The following is a 25,884-nucleotide window of genomic DNA, read 5'->3' as shown; positions in this document are numbered from 1 at the left end:
GACTAAAGATAGTTGGTCTTATGGGATTTTGCTGCTGCTATTTTTTTTCTAATGAGTTAAGTGATTTTGAAGCATAGGTCAATACAGCTTAAATTTACTCTTGGTTGATTTTCTTCAGACATTTATCTGGGACTAGCCAGAGTTTTACATGCCATAAATAAAATAAAATAGTAAGTAAATTATCATGGGCAAAATAGTCTATCTATGTAGATAACATTTTTACTCCAAAATGTATTATGAAATACAGTTTCAGGTTTTACTGGAATAAATGCTGCGTTTCTAATGTATTTTAGTTCATAAGGATTAGAAATGAATAAAGATGAGCAAACACAGGATCAGTTAAAGCAGTGGTTCTCAACCTTCCTAAAGCCACGACCTCTTAATACAGTCCCTGTAGGTCTCAACCCACCAGTTGAGAACCACTGAGTGAAAGGGAAAGAAGCCCTCACTAATGTTTCCTTCTCTAATGAACTGCAGCGTTTCCAGAACCAACAGATTGTTATGGCCATAAAATATTCCAAATTTTGAAATCAAGTATTTCTCAAAATGTTCAAAGACCACTATAGAGCATCATACAATGACTCTCTGAAGCATCCTTATCTTGGATAGCCAATGTTTTATTATTAACCTGGCACATGTATATTTATGTTACCATCTTGTGATAGAATCTATCCCTGAAAAATGCTAAGACTGCAGACTGAATCACAGACAGGATCGCTTCCATTTTCCAGAAGCAAGGATGGAAGAAATGATATTCCTACTAATCAAAATGTAATAAGTTTCATAATTTATGAGTTTTCACTTACCATAATTTAAGAGCCTCTTATGTTTAAGTAAAATATATCAGTTTACATCACATATTTTACTATTCCAGCTTAATATTTCTTAGTACTCAATTCTGGAAGAAAAACATATGCTTGCTGGAGTTTCTTCCATGAGGATGATTTATTGAGTGTAATTATGAGCAATAGAAACCATTGAAAACATCATGGAACCGTGTGAATTACAATTCAGTGTAAATATTGGTACTTCTTTGATATGTTATTAATATTTTAAATGGTTTAAATATTCAACAGCCTAAAAGAATAAATGAATTAACAAAGCAAAGTAAAGAAAATTTCATGGCCTAATAAAATAATAAGTTTTTGCTATTTAAATGTCTAAATTATGTGTGGTATTCTGATTTTCAAAACTGGAGGATAGTAAATGTGACACATTAAGAACAAACATCATGTAGTGAAATATTTGTTTTACTCTGACAACGTGCACAAGATCATCTGGAAAGAACACACTGCTGAAAGTTTTCTAAATGTAAAATCATCTCAATCCGGGCAGTGCCTATGGCTCAAAGGAGTAGGGCGCTGGCCCCATATGCCAGAGTTGGTGGGTTCAAACCCAGCCCTGGCCAAAAACTGCAAAAAAAAAAAAAAAAAAATCATCTCAATCCCTCTCACGGTCCCTCTCTGCCATGAGCTCCTGCTTGTTAACATGCTACTCGATGTTAGCACAATTTGATGTAGTCAATAGCATAGCCCTGAGAGTCTGAGGAAATTTCCCTATATTCAGGACTCTAGTATGACCTCATCCGAAACTCTTATTACACTAATATTTCTATTTTGCCATATAAATATTTTTATGTATTTTCAGGTCTCCACCAAATTATAAGTTCTTTAAGAGGACAGCATCAATGTCTAACTAGATATTTCATCTCCCATATCACCAAGCACAGTGCTATTTGATAGGCAATTAGTAAATCCTTAGTAATAAGCGAATTAAACAGTAAGTAAGGAAATGAATGGATTAATGAACAAATGAGTGGGTGAACTACTTTTTTAGCTGTAGCCTGTGTACTACAAGTACCCCTACAGCTATAAGGCCGTATCCCTATAATTATAAATAACACTTATTGTTAGCTTATTCTGGACCAGACCCTATGCTAATTTCTTTGTATGAATTTGTTCACTAATTCCCACACAATCCAACAAGCTATATTCTATAATTCCCCTCTGACAGATAAGAAAACTTGTAGAGAGAATATTAATGTAGCCAAAGTGAAATGGTTAGTAAGTGACAAAGCAAAGATGTGAACCCTGATAGTTTGACTTGAGAGGCCCTAACGACTGCACTTCACTGCCTCTCACTGTGAACAAAGAATCACCAGCAGAGTGAGAGACAATCTATATTATTTGCACCATAGTCTTCAAAAGATAAGTCTCTACATGTTACTTAATTGTTACTCTTATGTTTTTTACTGTCTTCTCTTTAATAATTACAGTGATATTCTTCAATATTTGAAAGCTCTTTTTAAAAATAAATATTTAGGTATAAAGAACAACAAACTATATATATGAAATTTGAATATATAAAAGGTGAGGGGGGTTGATATCTGTCTAAAAACTTATTATGCAAAAATGAGACGTATGGACATCCAAATACACATTTTTCACAAGATTTTTAAATTTCCTCAGAATAGTGCAATTACCCAACATGGGCATTTTGAATCTGCAAACTGTCAGAGGCTGCCAAAAACAGCATACACATCTTAGGAAAGGAAAATGCTGTATTAAAATTGTAATACTCAAAATACACCAATAGTGTTTATTTTCTTATATATCTTGTATCACTTGTAATTGCAGAAGTCAAACATGATTTGTTTATTACAATTTTAATGCAGTTTTTCCTTTCTTAAAATGTGTATTTTTTATGCCCTCTGTATATGAGAAAAGGCAGTTTTCTTGAACTTTATAAGATGCTAAAATAAGAGAGAGGATAATATGTCCCTCCAAAAGAAGTCCCCCACATCCTCACAAAGTCTTTGAGTGGAATAATCCTCAACCTCTAAAAATGACTTATGATTATAAGCCAGTTCTAAGTAGGTACATTATTGGCTTTTAACTTGCCAAGGAATTTTTTAATCTTCTTTTATATATCAGTCTTTACTTGCCCATCTCTTAATTTAGGAGAAAGGAGGTAACCCCCCAGAAAAGTTTGCCACCTGCGGGGGCAGTGCTTATGGCTCAAAGGAGTAGAGCACCAGCCCCATATGCCGGAGGTGGCGGGTTCAAACCCAACCCCGGCCAAAAACTGCAAAAAAAAAAAAAAGTTTGCCACCTGCATACATGGTAATATTTGGTACATTTTTTAAATAAGAAATTTGTCATGCTTTCATGATTTGTATCACTCTAGAGTTCATGAGCTCAAAAATAAGATGTGAAATGGGGTACCTGGCATAATGTTGGCAAATAGCAGATGCTGCAACTGGCTGATAATAACATCCAACAGAGTTGTAGCCACTGGGAATTGGTTTCTCATCTGTACTATCTGGCATGAACTCTGGACTATTATAATCTACATTTCTGATTTGTAATAATTCACATTTTCCAGATCACCAAAAACATAAAAGGCAAACTGTAGTTTAGAGCTTTGCCATCGCTAAGACTTTCCCAAGGACGTACAGCACGCTGGGCGTGTGAACGTGTGCTGGAGCCGGCGCATGTAGGAGTGTCCTTCGCATCATGGGAGTCAAGCTGGTCTTGGTTTGAATCCCAGTTTTGCCAAATAGCAGTTATGTGTGACTTTGGGCAAGTTACTGAAATTCCAAACCTTCAGTTAACTCATTTATAAAATGAGGCAGAAATCCTCCCTCCTCACAGGGTGGGATTTGAATGAGATGATGCCTGCAACACACTCATCACTCAGCCTGGAACAGAGGAAGAAGCAGTCAATAAACGTAGCCATTGTGATAGCTTTACACCACCCACAAAAGCACGTGGTTAAATTCATTTGAAAGAAAAGTGACGGACTTTATTTGATGACTGGCGGCTTCATACTTTACTGAGGGCTTATGAGGTAAATGGGCCTGAGTGGGCCAGAGAGAGGGCGTGCAAACTGAGAACAGCGTCCCAAATCCAGGGGACCAGGGAGAGGGCGTGCAAACTGAGAACAGCATCCCTAATCCAGGGGACCAGGGAGAGGGCGTGCAAACTGAGAACAGCGTCCCAAATCCAGGGGACCAGGGAGAGGGCGTGCAAACTGAGAACAGCATCCCTAATCCAGGGGACCAGGGAGAGGGCATGCAAACTGAGAACAGCGTCCCAAATCCAGGGGACCAGGGAGAGGGCGTGCAAACTGAGAACAGCGTCCCAAATCCAGGGGACCAGGGAGAGGGCGTGCAAACTGAGAACAGCATCCCTAATCCAGGGGACCAGGGAGAGGGCGTGCAAACTGAGAACAGCGTCCCAAATCCAGGGGACCAGGGAGAGGGCGTGCAAACTGAGAACAGCATCCCAAATCCAGGGGACCAGGGAGAGGGCGTGCAAACTGAGAACAGCGTCCCAAATCTAGGAGGCCAGGGAGAGAGAGTGCAAACTGAGAACAGCATCCCAAATCTAGGAGGCCAGGGAGAGTGCGTGCAAACTGAGAACAGCGTCCCAAATCCAGGGACCAGGGAGAGGGCATGCAAACTGAGAACAGCGTCCCAAATCCAGGGGCCAGGGAGAGGGCGTGCAAATTGAGAACAGCGTCCCAAATCCAGGGGACCAGGGAGAGGGCGTGCAAACTGAGAACAGCGTCCCAAATCCAGGGGACCAGGGAGAGGGCGTGCAAACTGAGAACAGCATCCCAAATCCAGGGGACCAGGGAGAGGGCGTGCAAACTGAGAACAGCGTCCCAAATCCAGGGGCCAGGGAGAGGGCATGCAAACTGAGAACAGCGTCCCTAATCCAGGGGACCAGGGAGAGGGCGTGCAAACTGAGAACAGCGTCCCAAATCTAGGAGGCCAGGGAGAGTGCGTGCAAACTGAGAACAGCGTCCCAAATCCAGGGGACCAGGGAGAGTGCGTGCAAACTGAGAACAGCGTCCCAAATCCAGGGGACCAGGGAGAGGGCGTGCAAACTGAGAACAGCGTCCCAAATCCAGGGGCCAGGGAGAGGGCATGCAAACTGAGAACAGCATCCCTAATCCAGGGGACCAGGGAGAGGGCGTGCAAACTGAGAACAGCGTCCCAAATCTAGGGAGCCAGGGAGAGGGCGTGCCAACTGTGAACAGCATCCCAAATCTAGGGAGTCAGGGAGAGTGCGTGCAAACTGAGAACAGCGTCCCAAATCCAGGGGACCAGGGAGAGGGCGTGCAAACTGAGAACAGCGTCCCAAATCCAGGGGCCAGGGAGAGGGCATGCAAACTGAGAACAGCGTCCCTAATCCAGGGGACCAGGGAGACGGCGTGCAAACTGAGAACAGCGTCCCAAATCTAGGGGGCCAGGGAGAGGGCGTGCAAACTGAGAACAGCGTCCCAAATCCAGGGGCCAGGGAGAGGGCGTGCAAACTGAGAACAGCGTCCCAAATCTAGGGGGCCAGGGAGAGGGCATGCAAACTGAGGACAGCGTCCCAAATCTAGGGGGCCAGGGAGGGCATGCAAACTGAGAACAGCGTCCCAAATCTAGGGGGCCAGGGAGAGGGCGTGCAAACTGAGAACAGAGTCCCAATTCCAGGGAGCCAGGGAGGGCATGCAAACTGAGAACAGTGTCCCAAATCTAGCTCATAATTTAACCTTCCTCGCTCAGTGCAGTCACCAGAATTTGTGATAATTTCAGAGAAATCTAGGAGATTAACAGAGGAAACGCAGAAACACTACAATAGTTCTATTTTGAGATTATTCATTTAATAGCAACATTCATTTGTCAAATCTGTGTATCTGTACGTATATGTACATACACGCACACATATATTGACATCTTACATTTTGCAAAGCACTGTGGCAGACGTTGGGACTGGAGTCCTGTCCTAGAGTTCTCAGGTGAGTGAGAGGAGAGGAACGGGAGGATGGGCATCTGTAATACAGGCCACTCAATAGTCTCTGTCAATGGGCAGAGAGGATGTTTTAACCCAGTCTCTAGGGGCATGAAAGGACTTTCATCTACGGCAGCTAGTATCACCATTTGAATCATAACTAAGGTACAGCTCAACCCCCCCACCCCCACGTTAGCCATCACTGTCTCACTGTCAGAGGGACTTTGCAGACTGTCAGCAGACATTCGCGGGCGCAGTGTAGAGTGACACAGGTATGGGGAGGATCACGTCAGTCTTAAGGCTCAGGGTCAGTTACAGAGGAGGTGCCCCTGGGCTAAGGGTGACTGACGAGAGCCCAGGTGTGAGAATGGTGATGGGAGAGAGAGAAACACTGTCGTCTGAACTAACTCGTGTGAACACGTGGCCATGGCTGGCTGCAGCAGCTCACCAGCATCGGCAGCCAGTACTTCAGGAGGCCAAGATGGAGGATTCGCTTGAGGCCAGCAGTTCAAGAGTTCAAGATCAGGCTGGTCAACATGGTGAGACCCCATGTGTACAAAAAATACAAGAAAAGTTATCTGGGCATGTAGTTCCACCTACTCAGGAGGCTGAGGCAGGAGATCACGTAAGCCCAGGAGTTAGAGGCTGCAGTGAGCTAAGATGATGCTGCTGCACATCAGCCTGGGCCGCAGAGTGAGACCCTGTGTCAAAAAAAAAGGACATGGATGTCAGAATGAAACAACCTGATCTACATGAAGGCACTATGTTCCTTAACTTAGTCAAAGTAAAAGGTGAAAGGAAAGTATAGAGTGATGAGGCTAGACAAGTCAGCAAAAGTTAGGACAAGAAGGGTTGAAAATAAGTTTGGACTTGACCCTGGTTTTGGAGAGCCACTGACAGATTTAAACAAGGGAATGATATGAACAGATTCAGTTCCCAAAGCACTTTCTTAAACAATCTGGGGTGCTAAACCCTGGTACTAAGCTTTTGATCATAGAGGCAAAAAAAGGTAATTGTACAAAAATTAATAGCAGAGGTGAGAGAGTTGGGGGTAATAAAGAGAGGAGATGATGAGCAAATCCGGAGAAAACAGGGAGTTGAAGAATGTAGACGGCCCGATGTTCCGTCTGGGTGATGTTAACTACAAGACGGATGCAGGGGAAGGACTGGCACTTCTAGATTTGGGGAGGAAGTAAAGATTGGACGTAGGAAATAAGTTCCATTTTAGATATTCTCCATTTGAGGCAATGGCCAGGAGGCAGCTGGACGAGAGGTCCAGAACGGAGATCCAGACTTGAAAATCAGAAACACGGAGCCGGTGGTGTCAGCAGTAAGAGTAAATCAAAGTTCTCATAAAGGCCACGTAGAGTAAAAACAGGAAGAAGGACAGAAATCCAAGTGAAGTCAGAGGGAAGAGAGGAGAGACGCTCTGCTCCACGCAGACGCAGGCAGAGTCCATGCAGATGGGACGTGGCAAGCCTGAACTCCTTAGAAGCAGAGAATTTCAAGGAAACCATCTCAAGAAGAACGTGGATGCTACATCAGGCCAGAGAAGGTCAGGAAATAAGCAACTATCTCCAACCGTCACATAGTTTTGGGGAATTTTGGCAGAGTAGTCGCTGTGAACAGCTGGGAGTAGAAGCCAAGATTGTGTAGACTAAGGCTAAAGAAATGGATGAGGCAGCAGAGTCCTGGGTGGCAAACTGCCTTTTCAGGAGGTGAGGCTACGGCGGAAGCAGGCAGGGCTGACTTCGTGCCTCGATGCTCTAGCAGCTGGTCTGACTGCATCTCTGATGAACAGTCAGTGGTTCTATCAGCAGCTGCCCCGGCTGCACAAACTGGCACCCCAGCACCCCAGCCTTGAGTGAAGTGCGTTTGTCAAGCTTTCTCTTTTTCCTGCAAGTTGCCTTCATTCTCAGCTTCAGAGAAAGAGTTGCCTCTTTCTCACATCTTTTTTGAATCCTGGAAAACATAAGTACGGGCTGTGATTTCACATCAAGTCACGTTAAAGCTTTCTCTATTCCATGACCTTTAGGCTTTTGGCTGTGATTGTGAAAGAAACTGTAATTTTAGGTGGAGATTTTGATAGTTATTTCTTCAATGGAATTACCTTAAATTACTTTGGGTAAAGAATATACTTTCTCAAGTAAAGAGAAAGCCGACTATAAGGTGGCAACACTATAGGAGAGCTGGTATATAAACAGGATCACTCATCTTGTAGATTATCTGTCCAAAAACTTCTGAAACACATTTGCATTTTTAAAAGTACAAAGTGAATATAAAGAGAGAGAAAAGGAGAGAGAGAGAGAGAGAGAGAATATTCTGTGGCTCATTGTAGATCATCCCTCAGAGAAGAAAACAAAATTAAGAATGATGGCAGAGTGCCAATTATTCATGGTAAAATTCCTTATTAAGTAAAAAGCTTAGGATTCAGAACTGTTATTCTGTTGTGATTTTCCACCTGTGTTTCTTTGCTTCCTGAGCATAAGCAACTGAGTAGATGCTTCTTCTGAGTCTATTCCTCAAAGAATGTGAACTGAATGGTCCCATCCTGCCATCTATGGGTCCGATTCATCCAATGTGCACCGTCCCTGAGCCTGAATTCAGCAACCAGTGAAACGTGGCCATTTTAATAGTTAAAACGGGTTGTATAGACTGTGTTTCTCCCTTTTGCTAAAAAGCAAATATTCGATGTAGGCCATATATTTAAAGACTTGCCATCTAAAGGAAACAGAAGGAAGAATTTTAGTAAAGAAGAAAGAAAGTGGTGTGATCCAAGTGCTAAAATTCGCACAGTCTCTGTTTAAGACAACCTTCTCCTAAGTCTAATACATGAACATATTTGGGACAGCTGTAGCCATAATGCTGATAAGGAATCTTTGCTTATAGCCCCCAAATAGGTAATAATAATATTTCCACACTGTGTCCACACCAGAGAATAGTGTCAAATTCTTTGCTTGAGTGTAGGTCCTAGTGATGCTACAGGGATGTCACTCCTTTTCGTGTGTGTGTGTGTGTGTGTGTACACTCACGTACACACACATTTATTCAAAGTAGCAAAACATTTGTCTCAGAAATATTACACATAAAACATTCGGTGGGTCCATCAAAACTGTCTTTTCCATGCCTTAGAAACCCCATGGAGAGAATAATGAAGTTCTAATTTTAAATGCTTTACAAAATCAGTGCTATTTAACTTTCTGGAATGTCTCTTCTCATGTTAAAGGCCATTTCTTCCCTGCCTAATTTGACGGGCAACTCCTCTTTTAAAAAGGAAAAAATAAAGTCATAGCTTGTATCTAAGCGTGAAATAGAAGAGGTTACCGGATTAAGTAAGAATGTGGGTGATGTAACAGTTTTTCCCTGTTTAAAGTTCAGTGATGCAAGTGAATGGCCCGTTTTGAGTGATTTGTTGAGTACGAGCCAGCTGGGCCCTTGCAGGTAACAGTCCAGGTCTCTGCTGGTTTCAGGTGTCCCCACGTGCAGGTAGGGAGCTGTATGGAGGCTTTACCTGCACCTGCTATAATGAACTCTTAGTGCACATGAAAGGCAACGCCACAAATGTGAATGAGTCATATTTTAGATCAAAATTTATATCCCTTCCCTCAACTTAAAAGAGATAGGGTTTCCCTTTTAGTAGAAAGAGGCAGTCATAAATTTACACTTTTGTGATAACTGAAGACAGACTTCTGTGTGAGCAAACTTGCTTTGTCCTCATAGCTTTGAGATGTTAACGAAAAGGCTTTCCTGCATGTTCTAATATTAAATATTTGACAAAAATTAGGTTTTCAGTGATAGGTAGATTTCAAGACAGCTGCACAGCCCTCTACCAAAGAAAAATACACACAGAGACATAATCCTCACACATGGATGAACATGAGTAAAACAAGAGGACTTTCTTCCTCCCAAACCTTTACCTGGAACCATATGTATTTTCAAGAGGATGGATACAAAATATGGCCATGTAATGGCACCTGAGATAGTTAATACCCAGGATGTTGCAGGATTCATAATGACTATTGGAGCCTATGATACTCTATGTCACCAACCTGGCACCAGAGAAAACCAAATACGGCTTTAGTTGCTTTTGTCAATTGAGAGAAACTTAGAGTTGGAGGATGCCTCAGAGGTTATGGAGTCGATTCTTCAGCAATGGAATCTGTCTTCACCCAAATGAAACTTACACAAACTCTTAATGTGCAATGAAGATAACATTGGAGTTAGTTTGATGAATTGGAAGGAAATCTGGAAAATCCTCTTATTTTCCTACCTACCACATTACATAGTGATTTTGAAGCCTGGTCAAAATGTCAGAGTTCCAGAGAATTCATTTTGGAATCTTCTCATTTACACCAATTCTTTCATTTTATGGAGGAGGGAAGTGAAGTCAAATGAGGGTGAGTCACAGCTCAGAGTCAAACAGCACAACCACAGCTGGAGTTTAGCTTTCCCTGCCCCGCTCCAGAACCCTTCCCACTACGCAGGGAGAACCGAAAGCTTTGAGTTGCGCAGATCGGAGCTGAAGCTGTAATCCTGCATCGGGCATCTCGGACGGTCCTCCCATCTCAATCTTTGAACCTTCGTCACCTCACCTATAAAATAGGGGAAATGAATTTGTATAGGCTTGCTTATGAGGAGTAAATGTCTAAACAGCCAATACGGCATTAGCCCAAAACGCATGTCCATCCCATGTCGGCCTCCTTTTCCTTTTTTTCCCTGTATTATGTGTAATCCCAGCACTGAAGGGTAAACACAGCAGGCTGAGATCTAGGTAACCTGAATACCTGTGCAGCCGTACTTCACTGGGTATCCAAATTAACAGCGCTGGCTCTTTGCCTTGTGTATTAATGCATGATTGTATATCATTATGATATTGTCCTTTTTATCAGAATTATTAATTAAATCAGCCATGCACATAAACATTTACTTGTAATGAGTAGGGGGAAAAAAGTGGGCAGGTTGATACAGAGGGTTGTTCATGATTAATTTCTCTGCTGATGTGTTTCTCCCAGGTTAAGAGGCAATTTGACAGTAGCATTTTCAAGCTCCTGGTACCGCATGTACATCCCATAACTGACGAAGGGTCAGTGGATGCCAAAGGGAGAGGGAGCTTTGGTGTTTGTGACTGTCATTGACCAACCTTGAAATACAGTGAGCTTAGGAGAATTAAGTACCAAAAAGACACAGAAAAATCAAAAAGTGTTTCAGAGGTAATCGTAAAACTTTAGTAGGAGCCCCAGCCTAGGAATCAGATTGGCCTCAAATTGGAGAGGTCCTTAGCACTTACCTCTCTGGCCTCAGTTCACCCATCTATAAAATGAGAAGACTGCAATAAATAATCTCTAATTTATCTTTAAGCTGTAATGCTTTAAGATCCTAAGAAATCTATGATTTTAAAGTAATGCTCAAGTCATGTTCGACTTCTGCAATTACAGAAGATACAAGGTACAATACATAAGATGACAGCTGTTATTGGTATATATTGAGTATTACAATTTTAATAGTTTTTCCTTTCTTAAAATGTGTATACATTTTGGGCGCCCTCTGTGTGTATATATATGTATGTGTGCACATGTGTGTGTATTATTTTAAAAGTTAGACTTACTCCTTAAAAAGTATAAGTTTCTATTAGTATTTCCCCTTCTGTGCATTTTTGCCATTGAACTTGAAATTATTTTTTATCAACAGAAAAAAATTCATTTCAATGTACTTGTCTCTGTCTGTAGTGAGTTTCCATAAAACTCAGCTCAACAGCACCAGCCTAGTCATTTTATCATCACTACATAGAATGTTACTCTCCAGAGAATCCCCTTTATGTTCCCAGTTCCAATTCTGTTGGCCAGTAACCTGTGAAAGGTACTAGAATAGACCTCTTGCTTGCTATTTTATTTCACACCACTCTCACACTATAACAAATTAGGCCAAAATACAACCCCATGGATGTGAAGGTTGTGGCTGTTATGGAGGGCCTTGTAAAAATGAAAACATGCTAATGTGTCTAGCCTGAAGAAAACACATGAATAGAGCTCTTCAGCTGTGCTTTTCCTGCTCTTCTCTGACGGAGTCTACTGCAGGTGCATTGAGACGTTTCCCTCCCAACATCCCTGACAAGCCCCTTTGAGCATCCTTACCCAGCATGCCTGAGAAGTCCCTTTGAACATCTTTACCCAACATCCCTGAGAAGTCCCTTTGAGCATCCTTACCCAGCACGCCTGAGAAGTCCCTTTGAACATCTTTACCCAACATCCCTGAGAAGTCCCTTTGAGCATCCTTACCCAGCATGCCTGAGAAGTCCTTTTGAGCATCCTTACCCAGCATGCACTGTTTCTCCGCAGCTGTGGCCAGATCTAACACATGGAGCACATGCCAAGGTGGCCAAGTTGGGGACAGAGTCTCACCTCCACCTCAGTGCTGTGGTTTCTTTTTCTGAAAAATAGAAATGTGATCCTAACAAAAGACCCAAAATATGTGTGAAGAAAACAATTATTATGAAATGCTGAGTACTATTGCTATTAAACTTCTGATTTCCCTTAGTGTGAAATGTTATTAATAATGTAATAAGTAAAGCAAAATTATAAAAAGTAAAGCAAAATTAGCTTTAATTTTTTTTCTTTTGGCCATTTTGATGTCTCAGATATAGGTAAAAAGACAAAGAATTAACTGTGAGAGCAGTGATATTTCAGTGGTCCAACTTTCTCTAAGGCACTGTAAATTCAGTTTTAGTATCTATAAAACAGCCAGAGATGGGACAGAGCATGGCATGTCTTCATTGAATGCGTCTATTCAGTGTACACTGGACTTCCTTATTTATAAATGTAATTCAACTGGGATTTCTCTACAGAGACACAAATTAGCTATCTGCCCAGTATATACTTAAGGAATATTTGAATAAATGAAGCAAGACTTGCTCACATAGAAATGTTATTTCCCTTATGCTGTGGTCAGACAGACATTTATAGTAGGCTGAATTTTTTTCTATTTTAGCCTATTTTTATTAAAAAGGCAGGTTTCTCTTTCACAGTTTTAAGTCAAAGAAGCAACTTCACTTACCTAACTCTAAAATGTGGTTTCAGATAGTTGCATCATCTCTGGCTTCTTTCTTTGATTCAGCCCAATTAGTGCCTGTGTGGCACTGCCTAATTAGTGAGGCAGATCAGAATTCTTGTCAAAAAGACATTAGAGTCACAGCTCAGTTCACTGACGAGGAATCGCGGTTTTCTAAAACACTCATTAGATAAGATGTAGCAACATATTTTCCTAATGCCATGAGGACAACAGTGTTTGCTTTAAGAATTAATGACCATAACTGTAGGGAAATATGTATTTTCTCAAAAAATTATAATTCCTTAGAAGCACTGTCATTTATGGCAGGCTTACAAAACCTAGATAATGTGTATAATAAAACTGAGTAACATCAACTAAGGAAACACGTTTGGAGGAAGACTTGCATGAGCAATAGATTTGCCACGACTCTGCAGCCTTGCCACTGCCGGAATACTGAACGAGTTCCTCTCTCAGAAGGAGAAAGTGCTTGGTGGAGTCTGTATCTGACGTCCTTTCTACACCCATTTTGCATCATACTACAGAAACACCTGTATTTCTCCAATATTCCTCTGCCAGCGGTACTCCCCCAAACAGACCCTACCTGCCAAAATAGTCTTAGATTGCCCTATATCACCATCGTGACCATCTTGCATCTATTATTTTCTTTTCCTTGTAGCAATACTTTTTAATTCTTTCCTTCCTCTCATTCTCATTGTTGTAATTTTTTTAAGAAAGAAGTACTGATCATCCCTTCACCCTGAGTCTATATTTATCTTTTAAGGTAAGATGAGATTCTTGTATACAGCAGATATCTTGGGGAAAGGAGCAAGGGAGGGGAGGGGAGAGGGGAGGATGGGTGGAGGGAGGGTAATTGGTGGGACCACACCTATGGTGCATCTTAGAAGGGTACAGGTGAAATTTACTAAATGTAGAATATAAAAGTCTGAACACAATAATTAAGAAAATGCCAGGAAGGCTATGTTAACCAGTTTGATGAAAATATTTCAAACTATATATAAAACCAGCACATTGTACCTCATGATTGCATTATTGTACACAGCTATGATTTAATAATAATAAAAAGTACTGGTTCATCCCATTACTCTCATGGAATGGTCTCTCTCTCTCTCTCTCTTCCCTTTCTGGATCATTTTTCCTTGTTTTTAGTTCTCTCGTTTCTCCTCCACTTCAGGACTTAATCATCATCAAAAGAAATAGATAGAGGCTTCTCTAATCAGTATTACAGATTAGGGACAGAACCAAAAAGCTTCTGAATAGGCAAGCTCAAAATTGCTTTTGAAAGCTTCATCACTGAAAATGTAATCAAACTTAGCTTACGCAAAATTGATTTAAGTTGCAGCCTAAGGGCCAACCTTTGACCAGGGCAGTGTTCACACTCACATCGATTCTGCCTGCAATTGAATTACTCAGGCAATTCTGTGTGCTTTCAGCTTTAGCCCTGAAGTGCAAATGGCCAATTTGGGAAGCAACTTGCTTGTGCTTGAAATTTGCAGGGAGATTTTCTCATACGTTCCTGAGGTTAAGCAGTCTTACTTTTTAAAAAATATTCTCTTAGTCACAGAATTGTGTTGCCCAAAGGATATTTTGTTTACTTGTTTACACGTTTGTTGTGATTTGAGAAAACTTTCTTCCCACAAATGATATCTTCTAACTTTAAAAAGATAACTCCTGATCTTCAATATGTGTACTCAAATTTAGAGGAAATGAAAATAAATAAGGAGAAACATAAGACAGTATAATATACTGCTACTAAATAAAGGGAATTGTCAAAAACACATTCCATGTTATAGTTCTAGAAGCAAAAGCTCAAAGCTGAGGTGCCATGATAAAGCAGAAGAATATTCTGCTGGTCTCTACAGAATTGTACTCTGTGACAACTGTCTTCCTCACCAAAATATTTTATAGGAGTGGCACAGAGAGACGTCACAAGATACACTTCTAGGGAATAGCATGTTTTTGTTACCCTTTTCAATTTTTCATGATTTTCACCCTTTACTGTATATCAGTTGTAAGTCATTTACCCTCCTCGCAAAATCTCTTTCATTTTCACATAAATCATATCATCTTTATGTATTTATCTTACACGCTTATAATTAGAGGCTAGATTTCATTTCATGCCTGGCAAAAACTTCCCCCTATTTCCATTTGGTCTTCCTACATAATATTTTCATGGCTTTCCTATCACATATTCAATGGTGAATTGATACTTAATCAAAATAATCTGTGTAACAAAATTGCCAGATGATAATAAAATAATTCTCTTTATTGTAAATCTCATATAGTCAATTGCTTCCCACATATACTTTCGGTGATGTTTGCCAAGACCAGCTACTGTCACCAGCCTTTGTTGTAATTGATGTATGTGACATACCCATGATATGACAGGTAGTATTGCATTCCAACTATGAGCATTACCCCAACATAGATAGAGGCTGGTGTTTTTCTTTATGGTAATGAATAAGCCACATGTATAACTTCTTTGCTGAGTCCAAGAATACTTTTGGAATATTGCAGGAAATTTCTCTCTCTCTCTCTCTGGTGCTACTCCCTACGTGATGGCTATGGCATGGCACACTTTTATATTTCATCTCTATTAAAATTTTCTCTATAATTTTTTTAAATCTATACTATCAACTCAACAACAAACAACCCCTAATCCGGAGCATCTGTCACTTTTCCTGGTGTAAGAATCCCCAGTATGCCTTATTTCAAGCCAGCAAAGTTGTGTCACTGCATGCTGAGTTGGAAAGACAGGTGCATGAGCCCACCACTGTATAATATTCTCACAGTACAGATACAGTAGATAGAAATAACTTGAAGTTTACAAATAATAGTAAAAGACAGTAAAAGAATTTGGAAGTGGTAAGGTTTGAGTAGTTATTACATTGGTCTTTAATATCATTTAATTATAAACGTAAATTTAATTTTAATAATGGCTGTGTTTAATGAATAACGTGCAGAATTCTTAAACATTTAACAATTGGTTCTCATGAGCTGGTGAAAGCCAGTTTCTGTTTGATACTGTCTAGGTGATTGGCTATAAAAGAAAACATGATTCCTCCACGTATGACCTGCACCACTCTAGCCAGATAATATAACCTTTCTTATTGTCAAATTTCCATCTGTATAATGGAGTTACAGTAGTAATACTTAGCTCACATGGAGACAGAAGAATTAAATAAGATATATGTAAAGTGGTTGGCTCATGGTAGGGCTTGATACATTAGTGGTATTTTTTTCTCCACTTAGATAACTTTAGTCCCCCTCATCATATCCATAATATTCTTTTATTTTGAGCTAAGGATTATTTATTTCACTACCTCCAAATCCATATACTGACCCCGATACATTTGTGATTTTACTCTATCCCTGTGATAAACTCAAGCATACGGAAATGTTGTCACATGCACGCTGCGTTTCTTTCTTAAATTTACTGCAACACAAAACATTTCCCTCGTACCAGGTGACTCTGTCACTGCACCCACCAGGTTTCAGGCAACATTATTTCTATAGATTCAAGAGTCCTCAGGGGATGGTTATCTTGTAATGTTTTAATACCATGAAGCCAGCGACAAAAATATATTACCTGGTGATAATAAATTCCAAATCCATTGATATCTCTCCTCTAACCGGCCAGACTCAGAAGAGAAGTGTCACAGCCCCCAGTGGCCCCTATGGCCCTGGACTCGATCGCTGCAGGAAGGAACCAGGTGTGAAGCGGATTAGAAGTACAAGCTTGCAGGATGCAGGTTAACCTTGCTTGCAGGATAGCCCTGAGCAACCTCTGCAGTAAGCCTTTTATTGAGACTGTACAGGACAGGTGAGGGGAGTGTTAGACAATGACTGCATGCCTACGGATCGCCATGGGCTCGTCTCTTTCTCCACAAGGAGCACCTGCAGACGAATCGCCCGCGAGTCCATCCCCAGCTGCAAATCATCTTGCTCAGAGGTCATCTGGCTCTTGGCATCCTCTACAGAGAAGGAATACATATTTTAAACTGCTTTGAGATGAGTGAATTAGTTCTCATTCATATTATCCCCTTTCCTCCCAAATAAAATCTTAAATAGTTTTATTTCTCCCTTATTTAAAGGAAGAAAAACACAGTTTGTAGCTTGCTTTATAGGGACATAAGATGAACCAGTAATGTCCTAAGTTTAAACTTCAGTTTTTATTCACTTATTCAATTTATTGACTATCTAAATGCCTAGGCCCATGCTATCTTGGGAATACAGGGTTGAGTCAAAATAACCTGATTCCTAACCTTTTAAAGAATGCTAATTTGAGGAAGAAAATCCACACAATTAACTATCATAAGACACAGTCAATTCTTAGAGGTGAGAGAGAGAGAGAACAGCAGATATGAGTGAAGAATAGAAATCCAGGGCGGCCAGACACAGAGGACACCAAAAGAAAGCTGGACAGATGGATGGAGAGAGGCAGAGACTAGCTTGGAAATGGCCTTGCAAGGAAATGATGCCCTCTTTAACATATTACAGAAATGTTATCAGCCAAAAACATCTTCAGCCACTTTCACTGGAACGTTGCAGTACTTTGGTTCTTAAAACACAACACAGTGCACATGAAATGATTCCTATTTCTAAGGTGAAGACTACTTTTAGTCTTTGCCTTAATTTCCTTACAATTTTTGACATTTCTCAGACCTGTAGACTTACTTACCACCTACTCATGTGTTTCTAGAAAATCGAATATACTTGTGCCAATTTTTTAAAGGAAGAGAAATTTCTATATTCTGTTGATCTGTTACGCTCATGAAATAGAAAGATAATTGGTATTGAATTATTTAATGATATATTTAAACTTTTTCTTTTTTTTTTTTTTAATTTTTTTATTAAATCATAACTGTATACAATGATATGATTATGGGGCATCATACACTCACTTCATAAAACATTTGACACATTTTTATCACAGTGGTTAACATAGCCTTTCCGGCGTTATCTCAGTTACTGTGCCAAAACATTTACATTCTACATTTACCAAGTTTCTCAAATACCCCTGTAATATGCACCACAGGTGTGATCCCACCGATTCCCCTCCCTCTACCCACCCCCCCCACTTTCCCACTTCCCCCTATTGTTAAGTCGTAGCTGGGTTATAGCTTTCATGTGAGAGTCCCAAATTAGTTTCATAGTAGGGCTGTGTACATTGGGTATTTTTTCTTCCATTCTTGGGATACTTTACTAAGAAGAATATGTTCCAGCTCCATCCATGTAAACATGAAAGAGGTAAAGTCTCCATCTTTCTTTAAGGCTGCATAGTATTCCATGGTATACATATACCACAATTTATTAATCCATTCGTGGATCGATGGGCACTTGGGCTTTTTCCATGACTTAGCTATTATGAATTGGGCTGCAATAAACATTCTGGTACAAATATCTTTGTTATGTTGTGATTTTTGGTCTTCTGGGTATATGCCCAGCAGAGGAATTACAGGATTGAATGGCAGATCTATTTTTAGATCTCTGAGTGTTCTCCATATATCTTTCCAAAAGGAATGTATTAATTTGCATTCCCACCAGCAGTGCAGAAGTGTTCCCTTTTCTCCGCATCCACGCCAACATCTCTGGTCTTGAGATTTTGTGATATAGGCTAGTCTCATTGGAGTTAGATGATATCTCAAAGTAGTTTTGATTTGCATTTCTCTGATGATTAAAGATGATGAGCATTTTTTCATATGTCTGAAGGCTGTGCGCCTGTCTTCTTCAGAGAAGTTTCTCTTCAAATCCCTTGCCCAGCCTGCGATGGGATCCCTCGTTTTTTTCTTGCTGATGCGTTTGAGTTCTCTGTGGATTCTGGTTATTAAACCTTTGTCAGAGTTATACCCTGCAAATATCTTCTCCCATTCTGAGGGCTGTCTGCTTGCTCTGCTTACTGTGTTCTTAGCTGTGCAGAAGCTTTTTAGTTTGATCAAGTCCCAGTAGTGTATTTTTGAAGCTGCTTCAATTGCCCGGGGGGTTCTCCTCATGAAATACTCACCCAGACCAATTTCTTCAAGGGTTTTCCCTGCATTCTCCTCTAGTATTTTTATAGTTTCATGTCTTAAGTTTAAATCTTTAATCCAATGAGAGTCTATCTTAGTTAATGGTGAAAGGTGTGGGTCCAATTTCAGTCTTCTGCAGGTTGCCAGCCAGTTCACCCAGCACCATTCGTTAAATAGGGAATCTTTTCCCCACTGAATGTTTTTTTTTTTTTTAAGATAATATATATATATTTTTTTATTTCCCCAACCTCCCTTTTTTTGTGATATCATACATCTTTAATTGTGATGTCATACATATTTAATTGCCAACAGAAAGTTATTCATCTTTCCTCCATGGTAGCTGATCTATTTTTTTTTTAAATTTTTTTTATTAAATCATAACTGTATACAATGATATGATTATGGGGCATCATACACTCACTTCATAAACCATTTGACACATTTTTATCACAGTGGTTAACATAGCCTTTCCGGCGTTATCTCAGTTACTGTGCCAAAACATTTACATTCTACATTTACCAAGTTTCGCAATGTGGTGCATATTATAGGGGTATTTCCCACTGAATGTTTTTAATTGGCTTGTCAAAAATCAAATAGCGGTAAGTAGCTGGATTCATCTCTTGGTTCTCTATTCTGTTCCAGATATCTACTTCTCTGTTTTTGTGCCAATACCATGCTGTTTTGATCACTATCGATTTGTAGTAAAGTCTGAGGTCTGGTAGTGTGATTCCTCCTGTTTTGTTTTTATTTCTGAGTAATGTCTTGGCTATTCGAGGTTTTTTCTGATTCCATATAAAACGAAGTAATGTTTTTTCAAGATCTTTAAAATATGACAGTGGAGCTTTAATAGGGAGTGCGTTGAAATTATATATTGCTTTGGGTAGTATGGACATTTTGATAATGTTGATTCTTCCCAGCCATGAGCATGGTATGTTTTTCCATTTGTTAACATTTTCAGCTATTTCTTTTCTTAGAGTTTCATAGTTCTCTTTATAGAGATCTTTCACGTCTTTTGTTAGGTAAATTCCCAAATATTTCATCTTCTTTGGCACTACTGTGAATGGGATAGAGTCCTTAACTGCTTTTTCAATTTGACTGTTGTTGGTGTATATAAAGGCTACCGATTTATGAATGTTGATTTTGTAACCTGAGACACTGCTGTATTCCTTGATCACTTCTAGGAGTTTTGTAGTAGAGTCCCTAGTGTTTTCCAGATACACAATCATATCATCTGCGAAGAGCGAGAGTTTGATCTCTTCTGACCCTATATGGATACCCTTGATCGCCTTTTCTTCCCTAATTGCGGTGGCTAAAACTTCCATTACAATGTTGAAAAGCAATGGAGACAATGGGCAGCCTTGTCTGGTTCCTGATCTGAGTGGAAATGATTCCAATTTAACTCCATTCAATATGATATTGGCTGTGGGTTTGCTGTAGATAGCCTCTATCAGTTTAAGAAAAGTCCCTTCTAGACCAATTTTCTTGAGTGTTCTGATCATGAAGGATGCTGGATATTATCAAAAGCTTTTTCTGCATCAATTGAGAGAATCATATGGTCTTTGTTTTTTAATTTGTTTATGTGCTGAATTACATTTATAGATTTACGTATATTGAACCAGCCTTGACACCCTGGGATAAAACCAACTTGGTCATGATGTATAATTTGTTTGATGTGTTGTTGAATTCTGTTTGTTAGGATCTTGTTGAATATTTTTGCATCTATATTCATTAGTGATATTGGTCTATAATTTTCTTTTCTTGTTGGGTCTTTTCCTGGTTTGGGGATCAGGGTGATATTTGCTTCATAGAACGTGTTGGGTAGTCTTCCTTCTTTTTCTACATTTTGGAACAGGTTGAGTAATATAGGTACTAATTCCTCTTTAAAGGTTTGGTAGAATTCTGACGTGAAACCATCTGGTCCCGGGCTTTTCTTTTTAGAGAGGTTTTGTATAGTTGATGCTATTTCTGAACTTGATATGGGTCTGTTCAACATTTCCACTTGATTCTGGTTAAGTCTTGGAAGGTGGCGTGCTTCCAAGTATTGGTCTATTTCCTTCAGATTTTCATATTTCTGAGAATAAAGTTTCTTGTAATATTCATTAAGGATTTTTTGGATTTCTGATGAGTCTGTGGTTATTTCGTCTTTGTTGTTTCTGATTGATGATATTAGAGATTTTACTCTTTTTTTCCTGATTAGGTTGGCCAGAGGTTTATCTATTTTATTGACCTTTTCAAAAAACCAGCTTTTTGATTTATTGATCTGTTGTATTATTCTGTTGTTTTCAATTTCATTTAATTCTGCTCTAATTTTGGTTATTTCTTTTCTTCTACTGGGTTTGGGGTTGGAATGTTCTTCCTTTTCCAGTTGCGTGAGATGTCCCATTAAGTTGTTAACTTCCTCTCTTTCCGTTCTCTTGAGGAAGGCTTGCAGTGCTATAAATTTCCCTCTTAGAACTGCCTTTGCAGTGTCCCAGAGGTTCTGATAGCTTGTGTCTTCATTGTCATTTTGTTCCAAAAAATTGGTGATTTCTTTCTTAATCTCATCTCTGACCCAGCTATCATTCAGCATAAGGTTATTTAACTTCCATGTTTTTGTATGGGTATGCAGATTCCTGTTGTTACTCAATTCAAGTTTTATTCCATGATGGTCCGAGAAGATGCATGGAATAATTTCTATTCCTTTAAATTTACTGAGGTTAGACTTGTGACCTAAAATGTGATCAATTTTGGAGTAAGTTCCGTGGGCTGATGAGAAGTATGTGTATTCAGTTTTGTTGGGATGAAATGTTCTGTAGATGTCTACTAAATCTAAATATTGGATGCTTAGGTTTAAATCTAAGATTTCTTTGCTCAGCTTCTTTCTGGAGGATCGATCCAACACTGCCAAGGGAGTGTTAAAATCTCCAACGATTATGGAGCTGGAGGAAATCAAGTTACTCATGTCTGTTAGAGTTTCTCTTATAAATTGAGGTGCATTCTGGTTGGGTGCATAGATATTAATAATTGAGATCTCGTCATATTGAGTATTACCCTTAACAAATATGAAGTGACCATTCTTGTCCTTCCTTACTTTTGATGGTTTAAAGCCTACTGTATCTGCAAATAAAATTGCAACACCTGCTTTTTTCTGATTACCATTTGCCTGAAATATGGATGACCATCCTTTCACCCTGAGTCTGTATTTGTCTTTTAAGTTGAGATGTGACTCTTGTATGCAACAAATATCTGGCTTGAGTTTTTGTATCCAGTCAGCTAACCTATGCCTCTTTAGAGGACAGTTTAAGCCATTCACATTGATGGAGAGTATTGATAAGTCTGGTGGAATTTTGGGTATCGAGTTTTTCAAAGGTCCAGTGGACATTTTTAATCCTTTCGCCAGTGTGGAAGTTGGAGTTTGATCCGAAGTTTCTGAGTGAGTTTACTTTTGTGGTATAGGATTGGGTTGGTCATTGTGGAGGATAGGTCTGAGAACATCCTGAAGAGCTGGTTTACTTATGGCAAATTTTTTCAACATATGAATGTCATTGAAGTATTTAATTTCTCCATCATAGATGAAACTCAGTTTAGCTGGATACAAGATCCTGGGTTGAAAGTTTTTTTGCTTTAGGAGATTAAAAGTTGATGACCAGCCTCTTCTTGCTTGAAAAGTTTCAGCAGAGAGATCTGCAGTTATTCTAATATTCTTACCTTTGTACGTTATAGTTTTCTTTCGCCGGGCTGCTTTGAGAATCTTCTCTTTCATGTTAACTTTAGTGAAGCTAATTATGATATGTCTGGGAGATGGCTTATTGGGGTTGAATCGTGCTGGGGTTCTGAAGCTGTCTGCTATCTGAATTTCAGATTCTCTAGGCATGTCTGGAAAATTTTCTTTCATAATTTCATGTAGAAGGGCCTCTGTGTCCTTGGCAGCCACTTCATCGTTCTCCGAAATTCCTATAACCCTTATGTTGTTTTTTTTCGAATTATCTGAGAGCTCTCTGAGTGAGTGATCCGTTTTTGCTCTCCATTTCTCTTCCTCTTTGAGAGATTGGGAGCGTTCGAAGACTTTATCTTCAATGTCAGAAATCCTTTCTTCTGCTTGCTCCATTCTGTTACTGAGGGATTCTACTGTATTTTTCATATCTTTGAGGGCTGTAAGTTCTTGTTTCAGTGTGTCTAAGTCTTTGGTGGTTTTGTCTTTAAATTCGTTAAATTCTTGAGACAATTTTTGAATTTCTCCTCGAATTCCTAATTCCATTTTATTAATCTTGTCTGCAAACCAAATTCTGAATTCGACTTCTGACATCTCAGCCAGTTGTTTATGAATGGGATCTTCAATCACATCTGCCGTATCTTTTCTTGGGGGGGTTGATCTATTCTGGTTATTCATGTTACCAGAGTTTTTCCGCTGATTCCGCCCCATGGTTTACTCCCTTTGCTTTTTCCCCTGGGGTTTTATCGAGGGCCCGTACAGTGTTGTGGCCTGAGAAACTGGGGCCCTGTCTGGTGTGGTGGAGCAAAGTGGTTCTGTCTTGTTTTCAGCTGGTTTCTGTTCGATCCTATTGCAACTTCTACTCTGGCTTGAAGTCTCAGCTGTGTGGAAAAATCAGCAATTAAGTCACCCCACCTGCCCACCTCTGGCCCCAGTTGGAAAAGGAGAATCAAACCTTCCTACAATCGCACACCCAGGGCACCGCCTGAAGAGTCCTCAGTCTATTAGCCCAGTTCAAAAGGTCCGAATCAACTGTCTCAATCGGCACTTGTCTCGGGTGGAAGGGTTCAAAAGGTCTCTGGGAACTGGATCACAGGGGCCTGGTGACTCCTCTGACACAGCTCACCCCAGTGCAGCGTGGAGTCAGGAGGAGCCACCCAGCAAACAGAGCAGTCTGGGAAGGTTGACGTCTCCTTCCCCACTTTGCCCCTCCGTCGGACCCAGTCACTGGTATCTCTGCAGATGGCTAACCCAGTTGCCTGCAGTGAACAGACACTCCAGGGGTTTGCACCTGCCTGAATCACAAGGAAGTTTGCCAGGCCCCCGCAGACTGCCGCTATCTAGCAGGAGGAGATGGGGCCTGACATCTTTGAGTGTTTGATGCAGGTGATGGGAAGGAGGTGTTCACTCAGGCTTAGCCCCGTCCCTGATGCATGCTGCTAACAGAACAGAACAGAACAGACAACTTTGTGAGGTTCTGTCTCTGTTCCTGTCGTCCCCTACAGGAGACGGGCTGTTTTGAGTTCAAACGTCTTTGCTGCTGGAGAATTGCGTCTGAACACCTCTCTGGGTCGGCCCCGCCCTGGAGGCTTCCGGGTTTGTGAGCCGTGTCACAGGTGGCCTCCTCTGGTTGCCCAGGGAGACAGGGGGTGTGGCCTCAGAATATCCAGAAGTGAGCGTTCTTTTGTTTGCGTCCTTGTGATCACAACTTGCCTCAGCGGTGTTGATGTGCGTTCTTCAGCCTTCTCTCTTGGTGAGGCTCAAGTCCACCAGGATACTTACTAAATTCCTGTCCCTTAAACTTTTTCTAATATATCTGTCCCTAACCTTTTCCTTGTACACTGTAATCTATTCGCTATTTCATCTTCTAAGTGTTTAGTCTAACCCTAATCTCTTTCTTCTAAAAATTATACAGAAAGTTGTAAGAATCCCTCCAAAGACACTTAGGAGCAAAATCTTTCATCTCTAAGTAATGTACTAAAGTCAAATACTCTTCAGTACTAAAATTGAATCCATAGAGAACTTCCCTATATAGAGTTATGATACTTGATCTTATGATTAAAGAATTTCCTGATTAGTAATGGCTTTATAACAGCTTAGCAGTAATTATTAAATCTTATTTTGCTGTCCTGGAAAACAGTCCATAAAGAGACTGTACCAATTTAGTTATAGTTTGTTCTATCCATTGAATTATTCGGCATGGCATGTCCTATCACCAGTTCCAGACCAGGGAAGAGTGAAGTTCTCTAAGAGAGAACTCACTTCTGTTTGTTCATGTTTTTTCATTTCGTCTTGCTTTACTTTCGTTTCTGGTAACCTGTATCTCCAAGTCCACCATCTTACAGTTGGTTATGCTAGGACAGATTAGCACACATCCTCCCCCCCTGTTATTGGCAAGTATCATATAAAATCTTTTCTGTGTCAGACTCTACTAACTGTTGGGTATTGGAAAAATGTTTAGGAGAGAAGTATAGAAGCCTCTATTCAGTATGACTAGTGTGAAATCACACTTAGAATCTGGGAGCAATTAGAAGTGAGGAACGGCAGAATATAAAGCTATATCGAGATCCAGATAATCACGGCTCCAGGAGTTCAGAGAGAGAGCGTGTCAGTATTGGGATAAAATAGCTCCAAGCAAGTATTCTTCTGGTGGTGATTCAGAATCATTATCTTCAAATATAAAGGACAACATTATTATCTTTTGTGATTCACAAAATAGTTGAATTCAATGTAAGATAGGCCTAGCTTTTCACTGTTTTGAAAAAATATTGTGTGATGTTATTGTTGTTATTGTCGTTGTTTGCGAAGGCGAGGACAGCAGAATGACAGGCTGAAACGGTGATTTCAGGCTGGAAACGGGGCTACTCGCCACATATGTGGACAGCAGAAAAAAACCTGGAACCTGTGATAATGTTTGAAAGTGACGACTTAAAGAAGTGTGTGTGCGTGTGTAAAGCTAGATCAAAGATCGTTCAGTGTTGGTTTCACTTCTTCATGACCACCATTACACATACTGATTTTAACCTGCCTGTTCTAAGATGCCAGCAGATACGGGGTCATCTGAATACCTGTTCACCTTTCCCACTTCCCAGGGGCTCACTGGGCTGTTCCTTCATCCGCACTGATAGTTTTCTGAAGGCTGTAGCCGTGTTACAGGCTCCCTCACGGGTGATCCCGTAAAGCTGCAACATTCTAGCATGTCTTATTTAAAATGACATTGGGAAATCTTAATGTCTAAAAAACGCTTTAGAAACAAAAGTAAATTACAGCATTTACTTTACCATTAAAATTCTATTGAACCAAAGTGCTTAGAGACCCTCCACCAAAAAAGAAGGAT

At 40.2% G+C, this 25,884-nt stretch overlaps 1 protein-coding gene across 1 annotated transcript in view; it reads left to right on the top strand.

The window, feature by feature from the left end:
- The window catches only part of NEGR1 (neuronal growth regulator 1), an 837,414-nt gene that overhangs the window by 652,901 nt on the left and 158,629 nt on the right, over positions 1-25,884 (top strand). The window lies entirely within an intron of this gene.

The sequence above is a fragment of the Nycticebus coucang genome, chromosome 5 (genome assembly GCF_027406575.1).
Source record: "Nycticebus coucang isolate mNycCou1 chromosome 5, mNycCou1.pri, whole genome shotgun sequence".
Lineage (NCBI taxonomy): Eukaryota > Metazoa > Chordata > Mammalia > Primates > Lorisidae > Nycticebus > Nycticebus coucang.
Note: the sequence above shows the minus strand (reverse complement) of the source record. Positions and strands in the feature narration are given on the sequence as shown.